Here is a 21,519-nt window from a genome sequence, read left to right on the forward strand (position 1 = left end):
TCATCTTCCCTCAGCCCCCCTCTTTTTCACCTCCTTTAGTGCCTTGAGACCCTCACGGGTGATTAGTTTGCGCTTTACAAGTACTAGATAGATAGATGATAGATAGGTGTGTGTTTTAAGGAGGTGAACTGAGGTACTATGAGGAATATATGTTTGATTTAGGAAACAATGATTCTCATTATGTTGTTTGCTATGTACACTATATAAAAAGATACAACTACACTTTAAAAAAAAGACGCAAAAACTGTAACACATTTTTTGCCATTTTATATGGTAGCTTTTTCCAGATGTGGTTATTTCTGCAAACTGTTATTTTTTTAAAAAGTGTCTGATCTGATGAAAAAACAAGTATTACAAAAAAATAAATAAATAGTGAAGCTGATAGGGAAAATAACTAAAAACAGATTTAGGAGTGTGAAATGGCTAGGCACTGAAGGGGTTAAAAAGGCCCTAGTTATGGAATGTATGTATTTTTGTTTGCACCTTTTGGGTGAATGCATTTTTTAAGTTTTGCATTATCAGTGAGCATTTTTCACCCTGAAATTTCCTAGATTTTGTAAACTCGCCATATCCTAACACATTTATTTATATCTGTGCGTAACACAACACCTTATTCTCTTTTTTTAATGGACATGAAACCCGTTTTTTCCCCTTCCATTCATGATTCAGATACAGCATATAATTGTAAACAACCACTATCGTTTATTTCCATTATCTCATTTGTGTTGTTCTCTTGGTATCCTTTGTTGAATGGCATACCTAAGTAGGCTCAGGAGCAGGAATGCACAATGCAAAAAAAAACAAAAAAAACTTTTAAGATCTTTTTTTAAATTTTCAGTCTTAAAGTGATTGTAAACTTTAAGAAATTAAAGCCCAGTATCTAAAAAAAAACTCTTAAAAACAGGCGCACTTTAATTAATTAACCTTTACAAAGAGGCTTCTTTTTAAAATACTTACCATTGCGTTATGGTAAACATACCGCCTATCCTCCGCCTGCATCTCCTACCTTCTTTAGCATATTGTTGCGTGCCTCACGAGCTGAACGCCAAAGCAGGACACGCAACGTTTGGAGGAAGCCGGATTCGTCATCAATCTGCTCAATACAGTTAGCGATTGCGGGCGGAGGATCAGCGATGTGTTTACCATAACGCAACGGTATTTTAAAAGAGAAGCATCTTTGTAAAGTTTAATGACTTAAAGTGCCCCTTTTTTAAGATTATTTTTAGACACTAGGCTTTAATTCATTAAACTTTACAATCACTTTAAAGAGAGACCGAATACCTTCTAATTACATTTTAATGCAGCCTTCCAATAGCCAATAGATAGGCACATTGTGTTTTATTTTAGAATAGACACCTTGTTTACTGCAATTGTTTTTCAATTGATCAAATTCGACTGTCATCGTGTAAACAAATTCTCCATGGTTTGTCTTCATCAGAAAAGATAAACCTCAAATTAGGGTGCGAAGCTTGTGAAGCCTGTCATTTGTACTTTCACAAAAATCTACAATTTTCATATGAAATTTACAGAAAAAGTGGTTGGAAATAATTATAATGCAAATCTTTTTTATACTGTGCGTGTATTATATTACAAATTCCGATGTCAGACTCTAAGCGTTTACTGTCCCTTTAAGGTAAAAAAAAAAATATAGAAAGAAAACGAAAGGTCTCCATGACGACTTTCACTGACCATGTAGTCTCGCGCGATCTTGCTACCAGTACCGAGCTCGCGCCCCCCTCCTTCTCGGTTTTTGCCCAGTGAGGTGGGCAAGGCACGCGTAGTCTCGCGAGGTTTCGGCGCGCACTGGTTTGTGGCTCGCGCAGACAGTACTAGCTGTGGAGGAGACAGAGCAGAAGCGGCGGCTGAGTGAGCTCGGTAAGGTTAGGCAGTAACGGGAAAGGGTGGGAGAGAACCTGGACAATGAGTACAGAGAACGTGGAGTGAAATAAACCAGAGTCATGCTGTCATTTAGTGGCTCGGAGCAGCAGGGCTTTCTGCAAGAGGGAGCAGTGTACTGAGGACTGTGAAGAGGGAACTGTATTACAGTCACTTTTTAGTTAGGGAGAAATGTAGGCTTCTATATAGGATCGCAATAGAGGAAGGTGCATACTGTGGTAGCTGCACATTGGGCATCTGTTATGAGATCGCTGTGTATCAAGGAGCTGGAATGCAAACGCTTTGTAATTGATGGGATCTGTGTAACTCTGGGTGGGGGTTCTTAGTGCTATGTAATGGGCTTTGATATTAGGAAGCTCTGTTAGAGGGTCACTTGGTATAACGGGGTCTGATCAGAGAGTTATATGCCAGGAGATGTAGCAGCACAGCCGTGTAGAATGGTGTTTAAATATGACGGTGGTATAGTAGGGGCTGTATGAAAAAGTGTGGGATATGGCTCTGTATCTCATAAGCTGCAAAATAAATGGACTGTTGAAATATGAACAAGCTTCACATTTAATAGTTTGTTATGAAAGCCTTACAGGTGTGAAGATTGTAATGAGACATGCGTCCCCCATATCATGATAGCTAAATGACTTGATGATATGAGAGCTGTGTAGTAGGGTATGTGATATAGGGGTATTTATCAGTTGCTGTCATATGAACACTTTGTGTTGTACAGGGTGTTATACAGACTAATATGGTAGTGAACTGTAAAGTATGAGCTGTTACATACACTGCAGGACTCTGATGAGCTGTGTAATGTTGTTTTATTAGGGAGAATGTGATCAGAGATTACTAGAAAATGTGTAAGAGAACCATGTAGCACTAGCAGACAGTTATATTGAAGACTGATATAACAGTTCTGTGATATCAAGGGCTGTGTTGGATAAACTGTGGTAAATACATATTTATATAAATCCTGGTGGTAGAGCTGTAAACAGGACTGGTGGGAGCTGTCATGCCAGGACTGCAATAGTAGGGTTGTGAGAAAGACAAATGAGAATTAAAGTAGCACAAACCCAAGATTTTTTCTTTCATGCTTCAGATAGAGCATAGAGTTTTAGACAACTTTCAAATTTCCATTTATTTTTTAATATACTTCATTCTCATGGTATTCTTTGTTGACAGAGCTACAATACACTTCTGGGAGCTGGGTTGAGCGAATGATGAGACATATATGTGCAGCCACCTATCAGCAGCTGGCTCCCACAAGTGCATTGCTGCTCCTGATCCTAACTAGGTTATTATTTTTAACAAAGGATACCAGGAGAGCAAAGTGAATTGTATAATAGAAGTACATTGTAAAATTGTGTAAGAAGCAAGCCCTATCTGAATAATGAAATAACGTTTCACTTTACTGTCCCTTTAAAGAATTGGCTAATATGCGAGATGTATATGGACTATGATGTGAGCACACTCTATGTAGTAAGGCTATTGGCTGTGCTTCAAGAGAGCAGTTTATGAGCAACAGTGGTTTGAGAAAACTAATTGTTAGGGATTGGTAAGGTAAGAACAGAGATGGAGAAAATATTATGTTTTTATATATTTTAAAAATAAATAGTCAGAAATTAAATTCCAATTGTCCTGCATTTTCTATGTGAAAGACCTTTGATAATGTGGATAGGTCTAATTTGATCCATTTTACCTCCTGGAGTGTATTACATTGTTCACAATCAGCTCCTTACCTTTATTTTGCTATTTGAAAGAAAAAAAAAACCTGCTTTTGCACCTTGTAGTCCCATCTATATGTACACTAGAACGTTTAGAATAAATCACCCAAGTGGGGGTGATATAGAGAGGTACTAAAATGCTAATTTTCCATTGTACTCTTTAAGTATTGGTGTCACTGCATATACAGTGAGATGATATAAGGGTGATTTTAATTCAATTAGCAGAAACAGCTATTTCATATGAAACAATAAAACTAAAGGCACAATTTCCCATACATTTTTATAATCTGTAGTCAGTATAAAAGGAAAGAAATTGAAGGGAAACCTATTTTACAGTACACTATCCCTTTTAAGATTTCATAACAGGCATGTGATCTTAAAGAGCATTACATGTGACAGTTCTATGGGTGGTCTAATGGTGTTCTCGGAAAGCTATATGTTAGGGAAGCAAGTGACAAGCTGTAAAACATGGGCCTGCTTTATTGACTGTGATCCGCTATAGATGTTCCTTTAATAATTTAGTGATACTTTTTTGTTTTAGTTGCTTAAAACTGTTGCTGTCACTTGGTGAGTTGAAGTTTTGATGTATTTTTTTATAATTAAATGTATTCTGCACGTATCATTAAAAAAAATATACGTTTTTATTCCTTTACCATTGATTAATAGTGTAGTAGCATGCAAGCCTACAACTGTAACTAAAGGGATGCTGTAATTACAATATTATTAGATTAGCATACAGCAAATTCTGAATGTTATTAGAACAGATTAAAACCTTATTTGCTGCACTTATTTTTCAATTGTCACATTCCACTCACCTCTTTCCTTATTTGTATAATTCATTGTTAATCCCTTTGTGCCGTTAGGACGCTCCATGCCGTCCTAACAGCACTAGGCTTTAACGCCATTAGGACAGCATGTAACGTCCTACAGCTTCCCCCCCCCCCTTTGATGCAGTCAAAAATTGGCCTGGGCGATGTGCCTAGCAGCGTAGGCCGCCCCCCATTATCCAATCCTAGCCTTGATATCACATGATTACATCGAAGTTCAGATTTTAACACTATTGTGCTGGCACAAAAGGGGTTAATGGAATCTCCATGGTTTGTTGTTAAATTACTGGAAAAGGGGACAAAACAAATAATGAAAGTATATCATAAAGTTGTTTTATAATTTATAATGAAGCATTTTATATTAAAATCTCATTTTATTTTAAATGTTTAGTTATGCATAAAGAAACAACTTTGGAATAAGCTTTATTTATTTATTGTGCCTTGTTTTTAAAGGGACACTGAACCCAAATTTTTTCTTTCGTGATTCAGATAGAGCATGACATTTTAAGCAACTTTCTAATTTACTCCTGTTATCAAATTTTCTTCATTCTCTTGGTGTCTTTATTTGAAATGCAAGAATGTAAGTTTAGATGCCGGCCCATTTTTGCCTTCTTTTTCAAATAAAGATAACAAGAGAACGAAGAAAAATTGATAATAGGAGTAAATTAAAAAGTTGCTTAAAATTGCATGCTCTATCTGAATCATATGAATCACGAAAGAATTTTTTTTGGGTACAGTGTCCCTTTAAGTAATTTTAGCTATCCAAATTGCAGTTAAAATGATGATTTTATTTTTTTTAATACTTTTAGACTTGGCTGCTATGTTATTCTATAGCAACACAACATAAATGTCTTGTAAGTATCTCAAAGTTAAATATGTTAGGGATGAAAATAATGTATTAAATTGTATGTTCTTTTAGTAAGTATTCAGCTACAGATTAAGGAAGAGATAAGAAACCTGATGTGCAGGTGTGTCCATTAACCCTCTGACACAGATTCTTCAGTTTCACACCAAAACATCTATAAACTTTCTGGCATACAGGGAGCACAGGTGTTCACATAAGTAGATTTAGTTGATTCCCCCTTCACATCTCAGAGGGTGACAAGTTTTACTTGTAATGTAGCAAAGTGTTAATATCAGTATGATGTTGTAAGTGATAATTATTTGCTGATCTAGCTCTATGCATTTTTGTGTTCACTAATTTCGGAATGTGTCAAGCTAAGTATGTTGGGGGTCACAGTACCAATGCGCTGCTGCTCATCTGCAGTCATGTAGCTGCATATTGAGATATATTGCATGCTACATATACATATAGCCGGGTTGGGGCAATGTAATACTTTGCAAAATAACATTTTCTGTTAAATATAACTTCTCCTTAAATTATGCAATTTGTGCTTTGGGCATCTCGACATACATTAAAGTATAGAAACATAGCCAGCAGAAGAAACTACACTCCTACTGGGAGGTAGGGTAGATAAGCAGTACGTCAAAAAGGATTAATTGAACTGTGTCAAGTCTATACCAGATCTAGCCTCCCTTACTAATGGAGTCTCTCACAAATGACTCCACATATAGATCATACAGATAAAGTGAGGGTTATGTAGGGGGCGCCACAGGCAATCTGGTTTTTCTAAAATTTCAGGTTTGCTGATTAGGATTTAATTGAGTGGGTTACACTTTTTCTTTCTATAATTATTAATTGTTCATTCGGGAATTTTTAGTAGATAGTCATATATTCAATGTAACTAGTTCTGTGTTTTTAATATTAGATTAAAGGGACAGTCTACACCAGAATTTTTATTGTTTTAAAAGATAGATAATCCCTTTATTACCCATTTCCCAGTTGTGCATAACCAACACAGTTTTAATAATATACTTTTAACCTCTGTGATTATCTTGTATCTAAGCCTCTGCAAACTGCCCCTTTTTTCCGTTCTTTTGACAGACTTGCAGTCTAGCCAATCAGTGCCTGCTCACAATTACTTCACGTGCACGAGCACAGTGTTATCTATATGAAATACGTGAACTAACACCCTTTAGTGGTGAAAAACTGTTAAAATGCAATCTGAAAGAGGTGGGCTTCAAGGTCTAAGAAATTAGCATATGAACCTCCTAGGTTAAGCTTTCAACTAAGAATACCAAGAGAACAAAGCAAAATTGGTGATAAAAGTAAATTGGAAAATTGTTTAAAATGACATGCCCTATCTGAATCATGAAAGTTTATTTTGGCCTAGACTGTCCCTTTAAATTGTGTGGTGTTAAATCTCTTTTCATGTGATAGTGTGAATATAAAAAGGGGAACGTTCTGATTTGTAGCCAGTAGATCAGATACAAGTGCCAAGTTTGTTGCAAATATAAACGCCAAGTTTGTTTCAAATTTAGACAATTCCGTTCACTTCTACGGTCATTTAGGGTTTTCAGTAATATTACTTCACCTTGTATGATATCCTTTGTAACAATGTATCTTACTGTATAGTGGAGAGGTTGATTGTCCTATTTTGTTGTGGCGTCCTTAGCCGTTAGGACTCTGTTTCCAAAGTGAGATTCTTGATCACATGGGCTTCATGGACCAATAGATACTAGCTGGATGTTCGTGAGTGCGCGCGCTTTCTAATTTGATTCAAAAGGATTTCTTCTTTGCTCCTACCGCTATTCCCCCAAAGTCCCTCCGTATATGCTATATAATACTGCAGGTGCTATGGTTGCAGCGGTCCTGGGAGCTAGATGTAGTTATCTTCTATAGTTGAAGCTATTAAGTTGTATCCACGCGTATCGGCTCCTCAAAGCCTTTATCAAGACCTCCTTTGATCTACTGGCTACAAAATCACTGTTTGCTACCAGATTAAGTGCTTAAAATAGAGACTGAGCAGTAAAATATAAATATATGTGCAAAGTGCAATATTAACGTGTGTTATATTGGCCAAAATTATATAACAACTTTCATATTTTGTCAACTGAAAAATAACATGTTGGGGAATTTACCATTCTTTTAAGGGCTTTTTTTTTTACACCAGTGTCATCTTTTAAGCATTTATTATTTTTTAAAGCGTTTATTTTTTAACCTTCTTTCCATTAATATACTTTATTGAATAGGCTGAAGAAATTGAACCATTTAAATTAGTTTTTTTTTTTTTTATAAAAAAAGTGCTTTGTAATAAATGTTGAATATATATTTATAATTTGTATACATCTAAAATTATTTCAAGGGCTTCTAGTAAATCTATAACAAAGAGAGTACAATAAGTGCAGAATCACTATCAGAACGTTCCCCTTTTTATTTCATCATAATTATCGCACAATAACATTTACACTACAATATAAAAAAATAACAATTTATGTTAAATATCGTTTTATTTATCACGTTTGCACAACACTTGCACTAAAAAGAAATTATTTTTTCACCACTTGATTATCCATAAATAATATATTTTTTCTCACATCGTTATTAAAACATTCACACTATCACATGAAGAGATTTAACACCACACAATTGAATCTAATATTAAAAACACATAGAAAGAAAAAGTCTAACCCAGTCAATTAAATCATAATCCGCAAACCTGAAATGGTACATAAGCAATAAAATGTTAATTTTTAATTGTTCTCTCTAAGTATGGGTTTTGGTATACAGATAGAGATAATATGAAGAAGCATGTGTGTGTATAGAAAGTGATAAAATAAGGACATCTGATTTCCCTCCAAGCGTAACCCATTTTAATGGGTTATGGTTTGGTTTCAAAGAATAAGACCAGCTATTTAATGTATAAACATAAACACAAATAATTTCACATACCTTTTACACTTTGCATCTGATATAACAAGTCAGTGTAAACAGATTAAAGGGACAGTCTACACCCGTATTAACCGTCGCTTATACATTCGATTAAGTGATGATGGTTCTTACTCACCCGGTCTGCCCTTCAGATTTTGACTCGCAAACTGAGATCTCCGAAATTCAAACTTTATTTTCAGTCATTATAAATGGCCGACAAACTCCGCCCATTCACTTCTCCTTCTACCTTTTACTCCCCTTCTCTATCTAACTCATACTCGTGCACGGTCAGCCACCTACGTCACATGCGTGTAAACACGCATGCTCCTATATTCACAAGTGACGTGAATGAAGTCCGTCTGTGCTGCACGTCTGAAACTCCGCACATTGATTTTTAGTTCCTACGCTACACTTTGGTTCCGTTTTTTAAGTTCCGCATTAGGTGTGCATGCGTGAAACGACGAAAGCTCGATCATGATTTTCCATCCGTGATCTATTTTTGATTGGATCGTTTAAATCTAGAGGCTTGATGATGTAGATAGTAGGCGGAGCATGGCCGCCATTTACAACGAATATAAAGTGAGTTAGGAATATGAATAACTCCATTTGTGAAGCAGTATTCTAACTGAATGGGGGTGAGTTAAAACTATAATCACTAAATCTAACATAAGCGACGGTTAATACGGGTGTAGACTGTCCCTTTAAGGGAAAATCAATTTTATGTACACTGTCTCTTTAACGTTTGCAAATTGCTTCAGCTAGCATGTACTGTGATACGCTACCCTGGTTTATTTAAAGGGACAGTCTAGTCAAAATTAAACTTTCTTCGATTCAGATAGGGCATGCAATTTACTTTTGTAATCAAATTTGCTTTGTTCTTTTAGTATTCTTTGTTGAAAGCCAACCCTAAGTAGGCTCATGCTAATTTATAACCCCTTGAAGACTGCCTGTCATCTGTAGTTATTTATGAGTCAGCACTGATTGGCTAAAATGCAGGTCTGTCAAAAGAACTGAGATAAGGCGGCTGCCTTCGCAGGCTTAGATACAAGGTAATCACAGAGGTAAAATTATAATAAAATAACAGTGTTGTTTATGCAAAAATGGGAATGGGTAATAAAGGGATTATCTATCTATCTTTTTAAGTAGACTTTCCCTTTAATGCAGTTCAGATTATCTTGGTAAAATCGTTCATGAGTACTCACATCGACAAAAAAGCTCAATACATGGAATTAAATACTCCTGTATCTGACTGACAGCTGAAGATGCAATGAAAAATGTTGTGACTGAAAGTAACAAAAGCTACTCAAGACCAACAGTACAAGCCATAATATTTCTAGGCGAGCCCATTAAAAACATCCAAAATAAAAGCCTGAAAATCTTTCTCTCATGGCACAATTGGGCATTGAATTAACGCTTTGATTGCAGCTGTGTTAAATTGTTGCATCACAACTCATTTGTTGCAGTAATTTAATGGGACACTAAACCCAAATATTCAGAGCATGCACTTTTAAGCAACTTTCTAATTTACTCCTAATAATTTTTCTTTGTTCTCTTGGTATCTTTATTTGAAAAGCAGGAATACAAGCTTAGGCGCCGGACCATTTTTGGTTCAGCACTTGAGGATTGCTTGCTTTATTCGTGGCTACATTTAGCCACCAATCGGCAAGTGCTGAACCAAAAATGGACCGGTTCCTAATCTTACATTGCTGCCTCTTCAAATAAAGATACCAAGAGAGCAAAGAAAATTTAATAGGAGGAGTAAATTAGAAAGTTGCTTAAAAGTGCATGCTCTATCTGAATCATGACAGAAAACATGTGGGTTTAGTATCCCTTTAACCTTGATTGCCCCAGCAGAAAGGGCGTTTGTTTCCTCAGGGTGCAGATTTCCTGCAGCATTTTGATGTAGCCACAGCCATCATGCTGTGAATATTGTACAGTGTGATGGGAACTATAATTCCTATCATGCTACATGTGAATCAGATTTGCTTACAATATCAGTGGGGTGCAAATGTAGTGGTGTTTTTTTAATAATAATGTGCCAAGGGCATTATGTAGTAGGCAATGCAAACATCATATTCATACAGCCGTGGATCAGTATAAGCAAAACAAGTTCAGTGTTACAGAATCAGGCAGCATTGCACAATGATTCTTTTTTCTGTAATATTGCAAACCAATGTGATTTATACAGGATGGTGGGGATTCTAGTCTATTTCAGATCTAATACATTAGGATGTGTAGTGTAGCTGCAGCTAAAACATGACTCAACAAAACTGCATGTAATAATCGTGCTTCAGATGATTTGCTTTGTTGCAACTGAAGGTGAAAACCCAAGATTACTTAAAGGGACAGTCTTCACTAAAATTGTTATTGTTTAAAAAGACAGATAATGCCTTTACTACCCATTCCCCAGCTTTGCACAACCAACAGTTATATTAATGCACTTTATAACATTCAAACCTCTAAATTTCTGCCTGTTTCTAAGCCACTACCGACAGCCTCTTATCACATACTTTTTTTATTTGCTTTTTACAACAGGAGACTGCTAGTTCATGCAGGCCATATAAATAACATCATGTTCATGCCCGGGGAGTTATTTAAGAGTTGGCACAACACAGTACTAAATGCAAGTCAATAGATAATAAATACAAAGTCATGTGATCAGGGGGCTGTCAGAAGATGCTTACATACAAGGTAATCACAGAAGTAAAAAGTGTATTAATATAACTGTGTTGGTTATGGAAAACTGGAGAATTAATAATAAAGGGATTATCTGTCTTTTAAAACAATAAGTTATATTGTAGACTATCCCTTTAAATTGATATTTCAAAACTGAAATGTGCATGGATGTATTTAAATAGACACCTTTTTTTTTTTCGAATATACTTCCATAAGCAAAAATTCTTCTCGTAAAAATGATTTCGTGCGCATTTCAATTTCGACTCCTCCATCTCTTTAAAACCAAGCTCAACTCCTCTTAAATCAGAGTGAAGCGAGTGTAAATAATTTACTGAATTATCTTCTTGCCAGCAGCAGTGGGCAATAATACATTCCATGGCAGTATATTGCTTTTCTCTCTGTGGCAACCGAGTGGTTAATATAGCAATTATGTTTGTAGCAGGGAAATTAAAATCTGGCTATAAAATATTGCGTACACAGACTTATTCGTTCTAGCTCTTAAATTAGACTAACCTTTTAGCTAATATTTGTTTTTGTTGTGAATGCAGAAATATATCTTCCTTAATTTTTATTAAGAGAATTAGATCTGTAGTTCAAAGGCTGTAACTTGATACTAGGTTTAAACAGTACAGCTTGTACCTTTTTAGCTGTGCGCCACCTTCTGGTTTATTTAAATAGGATAGATTTTCCCTAAAAAGCATTTCGTATAAAAAATATTTCAGATGTATTATAATCCAAAGGTTATTCATCCTGAAGTAAGGATTAGTTTTTAATTATGTAGCATGATGCTTTATATTCATGGCTGTAATGTTTAATTTTTTTGGTAAATTAATTCTATTAATTCATTCACAATATAATGCTCTTCAAGAGGGTTCTGTAAGATTAGTTTGGGTATTTTTTCCCCATCTAGAATATATTATCACATATTCTTGGTTTTGTGCAGAAATAACAGGCCTCTTTGTCACAGCAAAAAAGTTATAAAATAAACATACACATTTGAGAAGTAGACTTTTAAGGGGCATAAACCCAAAATGTTTCTTTTCATAAATGGAAAGAATCCACAGCTGCATTCATTACTCTTGAGAAATCAGAACCTGGCCACCAGGAGGAGGCAAAGACACCCCAGCCAAAGGCTTAAATACCCCTCCCACTTCCCTCATCCCCCAGTCATTCTTAGCCTTTCGTCCCAGGAGGTTGGCAGAGAAGTGTCAGAAGTTTTAGATTAGTCTCTTATGTAGGGTAGTACTCTTCGGCATGAGACTGGAGTTTTAAGTAGTCCTGTCAGCCTTTCAGTGAAAGCATGAATGAAAGTTAGAGTCCGGAGATGCAGGGAGAGTCTTTCTGCGAAACAATCCCGACTCATATTAACAGCTCCACAAGCAATCGGCGTTGACGAGTTTTCGCTGCCTGCTTTCTTCTATCAAGTCCATGGCAGAAGCAATGTTACTATCTGTCACACTTGAAGGGCCGTGTTCCTTTTCCACGGCGTAGATTCCAGTAAGATCGTTTCATTTTACTTTCTTGATGAAATGTACTGTATTGCAGATGTTTTCCCAAGGGGCTACCACCTTGCGGGACTAACTTTTATAACTCAGGGTCTCAGTGAGGCTCCTTTTGTATCTTGAAATCAAGGGTTAATATCTCCTGAGGGGGGTTATTGGCGCACTTTTTTTGGACTATACGGTTCATCTGGTGAACGGGTGTGGTCACATTTTTGGGCTCCATTTACGCATTCCTGACCATGTGGCGAAGGAGAAATTCTTGTCTGCTGATGTCTGGTTCATAGGAGGTGGAAAGTGCCCAGCCATTGTGGGTCTCGGTTGCCGTTTAGATTTTTTTAGACCACTCTTTTGTATTCAATATCCTAGTTATGGAGGAGTCTGATATTGTGGAGACGAACGTCTCTGTTTCAGATTCTACTCCTTGCTCAGAATGCGTTTTGCCCCAGATGATACAAGCCTATCAGTTATGTTCTGAATGCCGTATTAGAGTGCTCGTTTCCTCGGGATCGGAGAAGCAATCCGCCTCTGAGTCTTCTGTCCTCCGAGTGGCAAGTTCCCTTTCACCATCTCTTACTCTGCATGCAGATAACCCAGACTTTGCTTATCCTTCTCGGAAAGGTGGCTTGTTCCCACCGGGGGTTTCGGCACAATGTCGTATGTCCATAATTTTGGCGCTGGCGAATCTGCAACTTCCAGAAAGTTGCTTCAGATATTGTTCCATTATCTTTCGGGTGCCGGAATCGTCTTTTGCTCTGGCGGGGGTTTGCTGTGCTTTTCGATATAGACTGATGCGCCTTTGTGTTCTATTGAGGCACGCTTTGGCGTCATTGGAAGATCCCATCTTTAATGGATCTTAGAATTCTTAGTCTTTTTTTTTTTTTTTCTTAGCTTTCAGAATTAGATATAAGGGGATGAAGTATTCCTCTTAGACTTATTGTTGAGTATCCTTTTCCAGTTCTGAGCTTGGAAGAACAGGGTCACTGTTGGGCTATTCCTGCGGGTGTGTCTGTTCTTATTGGGCGATAGCCTACCAGTTGCCTTCTTTATTCACTCCGGTTAGGATGATTGTTTATTGATTACAGCTCAGGTTTGTTTTACTTTTACTTCGGGAATTTTATTTTCTGGAATAGATACTCGCGACTTTTTGATCGCACTGTTTACTTCCACGGAAGTTTTGTTCTAGAGGACGTGTTTGGTCCTATGTTATCTGCCGTTTATTCTCCCTCTGGTGGTGAATATATGAGGCCTTGGTTGCAGGCTAGTCCTGCTTGGGTTCAGATCCTTCTGTCCCTATTCAGACTTGTGGCGCCTGTTCTGCCTGGACGATCCAGTTAAGGCGCCAAGTGCTTCACATTATTAATATTCTTGTTTTAATTTACAAGTTCTACTGAGCATTCTGGAAGGACCTAAGGGTTTGTGTGGCATGGAGTATTGGTTCAGTCCTCATTGGCCTTTTTAGCTGGTCGTCTGGGATTTGGTGGAGTTCTGCTGCGACACACTGTTTCCGATATCTGTCGGGAATTAGTGTTCCTTCCTGCGTGGGTGAAGGTTTGGAGGATTTAGGGCCTCCTTGCCGCCGGTTCCTGGCGGTCTTGCCTTTTAGGGGCGTTTTGGACTTGGTCCTTTTGTGGTTCTATTCTTAGGGACTTACGGACTTGTCCATTAGCCATAGCGGTTTAGCTGCCTTCTGAGAGGGCCTGTGGCCTTTTTCCTGTTTTTGGGAGTTAGGTTTTCCCCTATTGAGGATGATAGGTTGTGTTGTCTCCTTCTCCAAGCTTTGCTTAGGGGTTTTTCTCCTGGGGTTGGGATGCTTTGCATTCTTTTCCTAAGGTGGGTTCCTCTTATTACGTACTCTGAAGTGTTTATGGAAACGTTTAGCGGCACACTTGCATGGCCTCGTAGTTTGCTCTAGCCTTGTTCTACTCCCTCTTCAGACGACTTGGTCCTCAATGTTTTCTCTTGGTTTTGGATGTCTTGGTATTCTGAAGGTGGGGTTGGTGCTCTGATCTGGTATATTGGTTAGAGCAGCAACTTTTAGGTCTTTTGACAACTCAGATTTGATTCTCAATTCTGGGAAGTGTATTTTTTTTTTTTTTTTTAATCAAAATCTACTTCAGTTGCTCTTTACTTGCTATGCAAATAGTTTTGTTTACAAGTCATCCTGGTATGACTATTGCGTGTGCTTGGTGCAGGTGTTTCTATCTGGGTTTGCGGCACATATTTTGGCTTCTGAATATCTTGATATTCTGAGTTCCTTGCGATTTGAGGACTCAGTCTTCAGTAGTTATTTAGGGTGCGTTTGCACTGTAATAGAAGTTTTCTTCTCTGTTTTCGGATTCCGGTCCTAATCTTGTGGTTTCTGTACTCTTTGCGGTCTGGGCGTTGCCTCCCATTGTTTTCTCGGGACTGGTTTTTGGTCTCTGTGAGCTTGACTTGTTTTCATGATTCAGATAGAAGAGCATATGATTTTTTACAACTTGCAGATTTACTTCTATTATCACATTTGCTTCATTCTCTTCTCTTGGTATTCTTTGTTGAAGGAGCAGCAATGCACTGCTGGAAGCTAGCTGAACATTGGGTGAGCTAATGACAAGTGGCATATATTGGAAGCGACCTATCAGCAGGTAGCTCCCCATTAGTGCATTGTTGTTTCTAAACCTACCAAGGTATGCTTTTCAGCAAACGATACCAAAAGAACAAAGCATATTAGATACTATGAGTACTTTGGAAAGTTTTTTTCTGGATAATTAATTTTTCATTTACTGTCCCTTTAATCTCATTGTTCCCCTGCTATACTATGTACAGAATCGATCCCTTACTAAGAGTCAAGACGCTCAATGAATAGAAGATTTTTGGAGTGGAATATATCTGCACAAGGACCTAAGTGTGAGGAGGGAGAGGCAAGCAGTAAAAATTAAATTGAAACAAATGTTATTGCTTTAGTTAAATAAATTTATGTTAAATTGTTAAAGGGACAGTATACACCAATTTTCGTTTAACTACATGTGATAGACACAGCTATAAATAATATGCACAGATACTGATAAAAATATCCAGTATAAAACCTTTAAAAAACTTATTTAGGAACTCCCAATTTAGCACTGTTGATGAGGTTAAGCTGGGACACCAAATGAAAGGGGCTGAGATCTGATCATCTCCCCCTCCCCTGCATATGAAAAGACCCATTATACAAATAGAAGCAATCTTAAGTCTGTATACATCAGTATACATCTAAAATGTTGGGGCTTGGTTAAGAGTCTGAAAATCAGCACAATGCTATTTGAAGATAAGCAAAACTATAAATTTTTTCAAAAAACACCCCCAGATGGGCTATATAAATTGATAATCTACAAATCATTTATGCAAAGAACATTTTTGTGTACAATGTCCATTTTAATGTAATGAATATTTGTTTTTTTAGTTTATTTAAATTGTTATTGTAAAGTAATGATTGTGTCTCCTTCCAATAAAGTACAAATATGAACCATTAACCTAATTAACTTGAGACCTCTCAATTTCATAATTATCTATATATGGCCATATAACTAAATCAGTCATTTTCTGATATAACTGGATATATAATCTAAAAAGTTAGTCTAGAAATGAAACATTTGTTAGAGAGATGTATTTGGAGGTTGCATGAACCTCAGAATGCAGAAGGCGACCCTTCGAGCCACACTATTTTTTCTTTGCCAAAGTCATTCTTGTGCAAATCCAGATTTTAGCGTGTTGCTTTTGCACAAGAATGAATTTGGCAACGAAAATAGCAGAGTGGCTCGAAGGTTTGCCTTCCGCATTTCAGACCTCCAAATGCAGATCCCTAATTTATGTAGAAAACCATGATTTAAATCAAGTCTTACTGACTAGCGTTTAAATAATTCACCCTGCAGACAATTAGAATCCATTTAGTAGGGTTCTGCAGGTTTCTATTTTAAAAATAGGAATGAGGAGCACAATTTTAGAAGTTACTAGGCTAATAGCTCTTTCAACCATGATTTAAATTTCCCCAATATATTACTGGCTGCTTGTTTTTTTCTAGAATGCTGAAAACAATATTTTCCTTGAAAAAAGTTTAAGGGCCATATTAGTAAAAAAAAAGATTAAAATAAATGCATTCTCCAGTTCATGAGAGTGTAATTTTAAGACTAGCAACTTTGCAGTACTGTTTGTTTAACCCTGCAAAGGTGTTTAACACACAGAAGTACTGCTTGAGTACTGCTGGAGTGGAAACTGCTGCTGATCCAATCAGCAGCTCTAGTTACACAGATGAGTAGTGTGACTAGCACTGCTGATTGGATCAGTGTCTGTTTCCACTCTGGACCAGCTGTACTCTGCGGGTCCTGGGTGGTACTTCTACTGTATGTTAATTCCCTTTGCCAGGGTTAAACACATAGGATCCATAGTCTTAAAGTTACATTCTCTAACAAATTAAAGCATGTAATTTTTCGACTATAAGGCCCTTTAAAATAAAGGCTGTTTCAGTTCATGCTAACAGATAATAGTGCAATATCTATTGCTTTGATTCAGGATAACTTGCACGGTTTTATTGGTGGGTGTTGGCAAGCAAAAAAACAAACCCCATGTTTAAAGGCACAGAAAGGTAAAACAGCAACGTGCTCTAATAAGCTTGGAGAGAGCTATGTGTTTAACCACCTCAGTCACCTTCAGAGCAAATCAAGGCAGATGTGTGTAGCTGCCCATGTTAATCTGTGGATCAGCAGTGCCTTGCTGATTTGGTGCTGAATTTAAAGTGACTCAAAACACCTTGTAGTTTACAAGACTTTCTGTTGTATGGCTTTAGAATAACATATCAACCACGTTAAAACATTTTCCGAACAAGTTTACGCCTTGATTGACATTTTTTTTTCAGTAGTCAAACTCCACCCACTTGCCAATCTAGATTTGTTAATGGAGTAGCAAAAGATAGACAAGAGTTGATTTTTTTTTCTCACTGTGTATAAGTAAACATTTTATATACACTGTCAAGGTGTTATTTTTCTTTTACAGGGGCTAAACAACATGTAATTTCCTGCAAGCAACAGTACAATAATAGCATTGTGTTATTGCTCTGTTATGTCACACATTACCTAGAAACCCAAACGGTTTCTTTTGTGAATCAGACAGAGCATACCATTTTAAAAAAAGTTTCTAATTTATCTCTTATCAAATTTCCTTTTTTTGTTGCCATCTAGTGCTTTTGAAAATGGATAACATTCTTTCAAAACTGCTGCCTTATAGTGCTCCAGAAAAGGGCCGGCTCCTGAGCAAACGCACCTCCTTTTCAACAAAAGATACCAAGAAAACAAAGATAATATAAGGAAATTAGACATTTGTGTAAAAAAGCATGCTCTGTCTGAATCATGAAAGAAAATGTTGGGGTTTCTGTCCCTTTAAACATGTATAGCATGAATCATGTGACTTTCAACCTAATTGTGTAGGTTTTTATTTATATGCATGTGATTAGGTATTTGCAGTATGGCATTTGCATGCTCAAAATACTTATTATTTTTTTTGTCATTTAGTACTTAGACAAACTGTTCTAGACTGGAGGATCTTATCAGAGGAAATGCAGCTTTTCACTTTTCAGATAAAGATATTTGAGGTCAGCAAGTGGCTCATTCATTTGTTTAAACATTCATAATGAAATAAGCCGTAGAAGAACAAATCTTTAGTACCATTTTATCTAGCGCATCCCACGGGGTTTTGTTTTCTGTTGGGTATTAGAGTGAACTATACAAATTTCCAATAGTAACCATTCCCGATGATATCGTTCAATGTCTTTATGTCCTACGTATCAAAGAAATGAATGGGACAAGGTCATGCTCCAAAATAGCTTGTATCTTGTTGGCTTGCACTATATGGGGATAAGGCTTTCAGGGTAACACAACCCAGTAATATCATTAAAAACTACAAATTCACTTTAAAGGGACAGTCCAGCCAAATCCACATGGATGCATTTACATTTTGAATAGAAGCATATCTGCAATATATACATATGAGCAAATATGCTTCTAATAAAAGCTATAGCAGTTTCAAAAGTGTATTTAAGTATGCACTGTGCACCAGCATTTTAAACACAGCACTTGCTCAAATAACCTAAGGTTCTTGCATTTTCTGACTACATTTTTTTAATTGCTTACATGATACAAGCCCCACTGGTGCTCTGAGCAGCTGCATTTTTTTTAAAAAATGCTAGTGCACTGAGAATTTCTAGCTATGCTTCACATGCACGTGCAGAGAAAAATGTTAACATTAAAATTGTGATAACTTTTTCTAGAAGAATGTTTAATACATGTATACTGCAAATATGTTTCTATTCAAAGATGTAATTTATCTATGTGCAGTTACATTTTGACCAGAATGTCCTTTTAATTCTTTTGAATGATGAAAAATGTAAATTAATCTCTTGATTCACTGTTTTTCCACATACTACAAAATGATGTGAGCTCTCATACTAGTTAAAGAATCCATATGTGACTTTAAATTGGGATTATATTTGTTGATAAATTTATAGTTATATATTAAGTTTTTAGGGGTTAAATCATTGCATATTTAGAGGTCTAAACAGTGATATATTTTCATACTTAACCCACTGTCAGGTTAACCCCTTAATGACCGACGCCGTACGTCCTTTAAAAAAAAAAAATACAGTTACTGACCAAGGACGTACGGCGTACGTCATTGACGCTTGCACAGGGAGGGTGCGGGTGGGAACTGCTACACTACAGAAAAAAATTGTTATAAGTGGGAGAAGGGGAAGGGAATGCTAAAAAAAAATATCTAAGGGATCTGGGAGGGGGGTCTTTGGGGGAGAAGCTACACTACAGAAAAAATAGAAAAATCTATTTTATTGTAAACTGGGTACTGGCAGACTGCTGACAGTACCTAAGATGGCTCGCAGTAAGGTAGAGGGGGAGGGTTAGAGAGCTGTTGGGGGCTAAGGGGGATCCTACACAGCAGCATATGTAAATATGCAAAGAGAAAAAAAACAACTTATTTTAGTACTGGCAGACTTTCTGCCAGTACTTAAGATGGTGGGGACAATTGTGGGGTGGGGGAGGGAAGGGAGCAGTTTGGGAGGGATCAGGGGGTGTGATGTGTCAGGTGGGAGGCTGATCTCTACACTAAAGCTAAAATTAACCCTGCAAGCTCCCTACATGCTACCTAATTAACCCCTTCACTGCTAGCCATAATACACGTGTGATGCGCAGCGGCATTTAGCGGCCTTCTAATTACCAAAAAGCAAATATATGTCTATTTCTGAACAAAGGGCATCCCAGAGAAGCATTTACAACCATTTGTGCCATAATTGCACAAGCTGTTTGTAAATGATTTCAGTGAGAAACCTAGAATTGTGAAAAAGTGAACTATTTTTTTTATTTGATCGCATTTGGCGGTGAAATGGTGGCATGAAATATACCAAAATGGGCCTAGATCAATACTTTGGGATGTCTTCTAAAAAAATATATATACATGTCAAGGGATATTCAGGGATTCCTGACAGATATCAGTGTTCCAATGTAACTAGCGCTAAGTGGTTTGGAAATAGCAAAGTGCTACTTGTACTTATGGCCCTATAACTTGCAAAAAAAGCAAAGAACATGTAAACATTCGGTATTTCTAAACTCAGGACAAAATTTAGAAACTATCTAGCATGGGTGTTTTTTGGTGGTTGTAGATGTGTAACAGATTTTGGGGGTCAAAGTTAGAAAAAGTGTGTTTTTTTTTTTTTTTTTCATTTTTTCCTCATATTTTATAAAAAACATTTATAGTAAATTATAAAATATGATGAAAATAATGGTATTGTTATTCCATTTAATGGCGAGAAAACCGGTATATAATATGTGTGGGTACAGTAAATGAGTAAGAGGAAAATTACAGCTAAACACAAACACCGCAAGAATGTAAACATAGCCTTGGTCCCAAACAAACAGAAAATGGAAAAGTGCTCTGGTCACTAAGGGGTTAAAATCTATAAACATTTATCTAGATTGCTAATTTTGTTTTGCATAGTTGCATATAATCTGTTTTTAAATGAAAATTTCATTTTGAGATTGTGACATAAAATGTTGGTGTAGTAAAAAAAGCTTTGCAATAGACTTTCAATACTTATTTTGTCCCCCTTTCTTGTAATTAAACTCAGAAAATTGTGTACTTTCCAAATCCCTTGAGGCCCATCATGTTGTACATAGTTACATAGTAAAATAAAGGCCTTCACGTGTAACTTTCTTGTTAATAAGTCTTTGAGGCGAAAAACTCAAATTTAATAAATTTCCAATTGTGTCACAAAGTAGCAGTCAGATTTCTCCTTGGATCAGCAATCTACTATACTGGCAATGTTAAAGGGACATTCCAGTCAAAATTCAAATGCACATAGATGCATAACATCTTTAAATAGAAACATTTGCAATATACAGGTATTGGCAAAATGCTTCTAGTAAAAGTTATTGCTAGATTTTCTCAGTACACCAGCATTCTTTTAAATGCTGCAGTTGTTCAGAGTGCCAGTGGGGCTTGTATTATGTCAGCAATTAACAAATTGCGTCATTACCAGATGGTACAAGCACTTTAGGCTATCTGAGCAAGTGATGTGTTTAAAATGCTGGTGCACGGTGCATACTTAAAGTGAAGGTCAATTTAGATCACTTAGTGCCTGGTTTTTAATAAACCTATTATAAATAAGGTCACTTTATTTCATCAAAATTGACATTTCACTCCTTTTCTCCTGAATGCCGCTCCAGTGATTCCCCCGGCTGTCGGAAGCCTCTTCTTAAAGGGACATGAAACCCAAACTTTTTCTTTTATGATTTAGAAAGAGCAGGCAATTTTAAACAACTTTCTAATTTACTTCTGTTATCTAATTTGCTTTATTCTCTTGATATACTGTGCTGAAAAGCATATCTAGATATGCTCAGCAGCTGCTGATTGGTTGCTGTACATAGATGCCTCATATGATTGGCTCACCCATGTGCATTGCTATTTCTTCAACAAAGGATATCTAAATAATGAAGCAAACTAGATAATAGAAGTAAATTGGAATGTTTTTTAAAATTGTATTCTCTACTTGAATCATGAAAGAAAATTCTTGGGTTTAGTGTCTCTTTAAGTCAGAAATGACGAATCCGGCTTCCTCC

At 36.7% G+C, this 21,519-nt stretch overlaps 1 protein-coding gene across 2 annotated transcripts in view; it reads left to right on the forward strand.

The window, feature by feature from the left end:
- The first annotated feature begins 1,058 nt into the window (after positions 1–1,058).
- The window catches only part of EXTL3 (exostosin like glycosyltransferase 3), a 223,955-nt gene continuing 203,494 nt past the window's right edge, over positions 1,059–21,519 (forward strand). The window contains exon 1 of one of the 2 annotated variants that reach the window (XM_053709532.1): positions 1,059–1,155. The gene's annotated coding sequence lies outside the window, so the exon portion shown is untranslated. Of the gene's footprint in view, positions 1,156–1,772; positions 1,876–21,519 lie in introns of those variants that run through there. The other variant, XM_053709531.1, reaches the window with a different exon arrangement.

This window comes from Bombina bombina, chromosome 4 (assembly GCF_027579735.1).
Source record: "Bombina bombina isolate aBomBom1 chromosome 4, aBomBom1.pri, whole genome shotgun sequence".
NCBI lineage: Eukaryota > Metazoa > Chordata > Amphibia > Anura > Bombinatoridae > Bombina > Bombina bombina.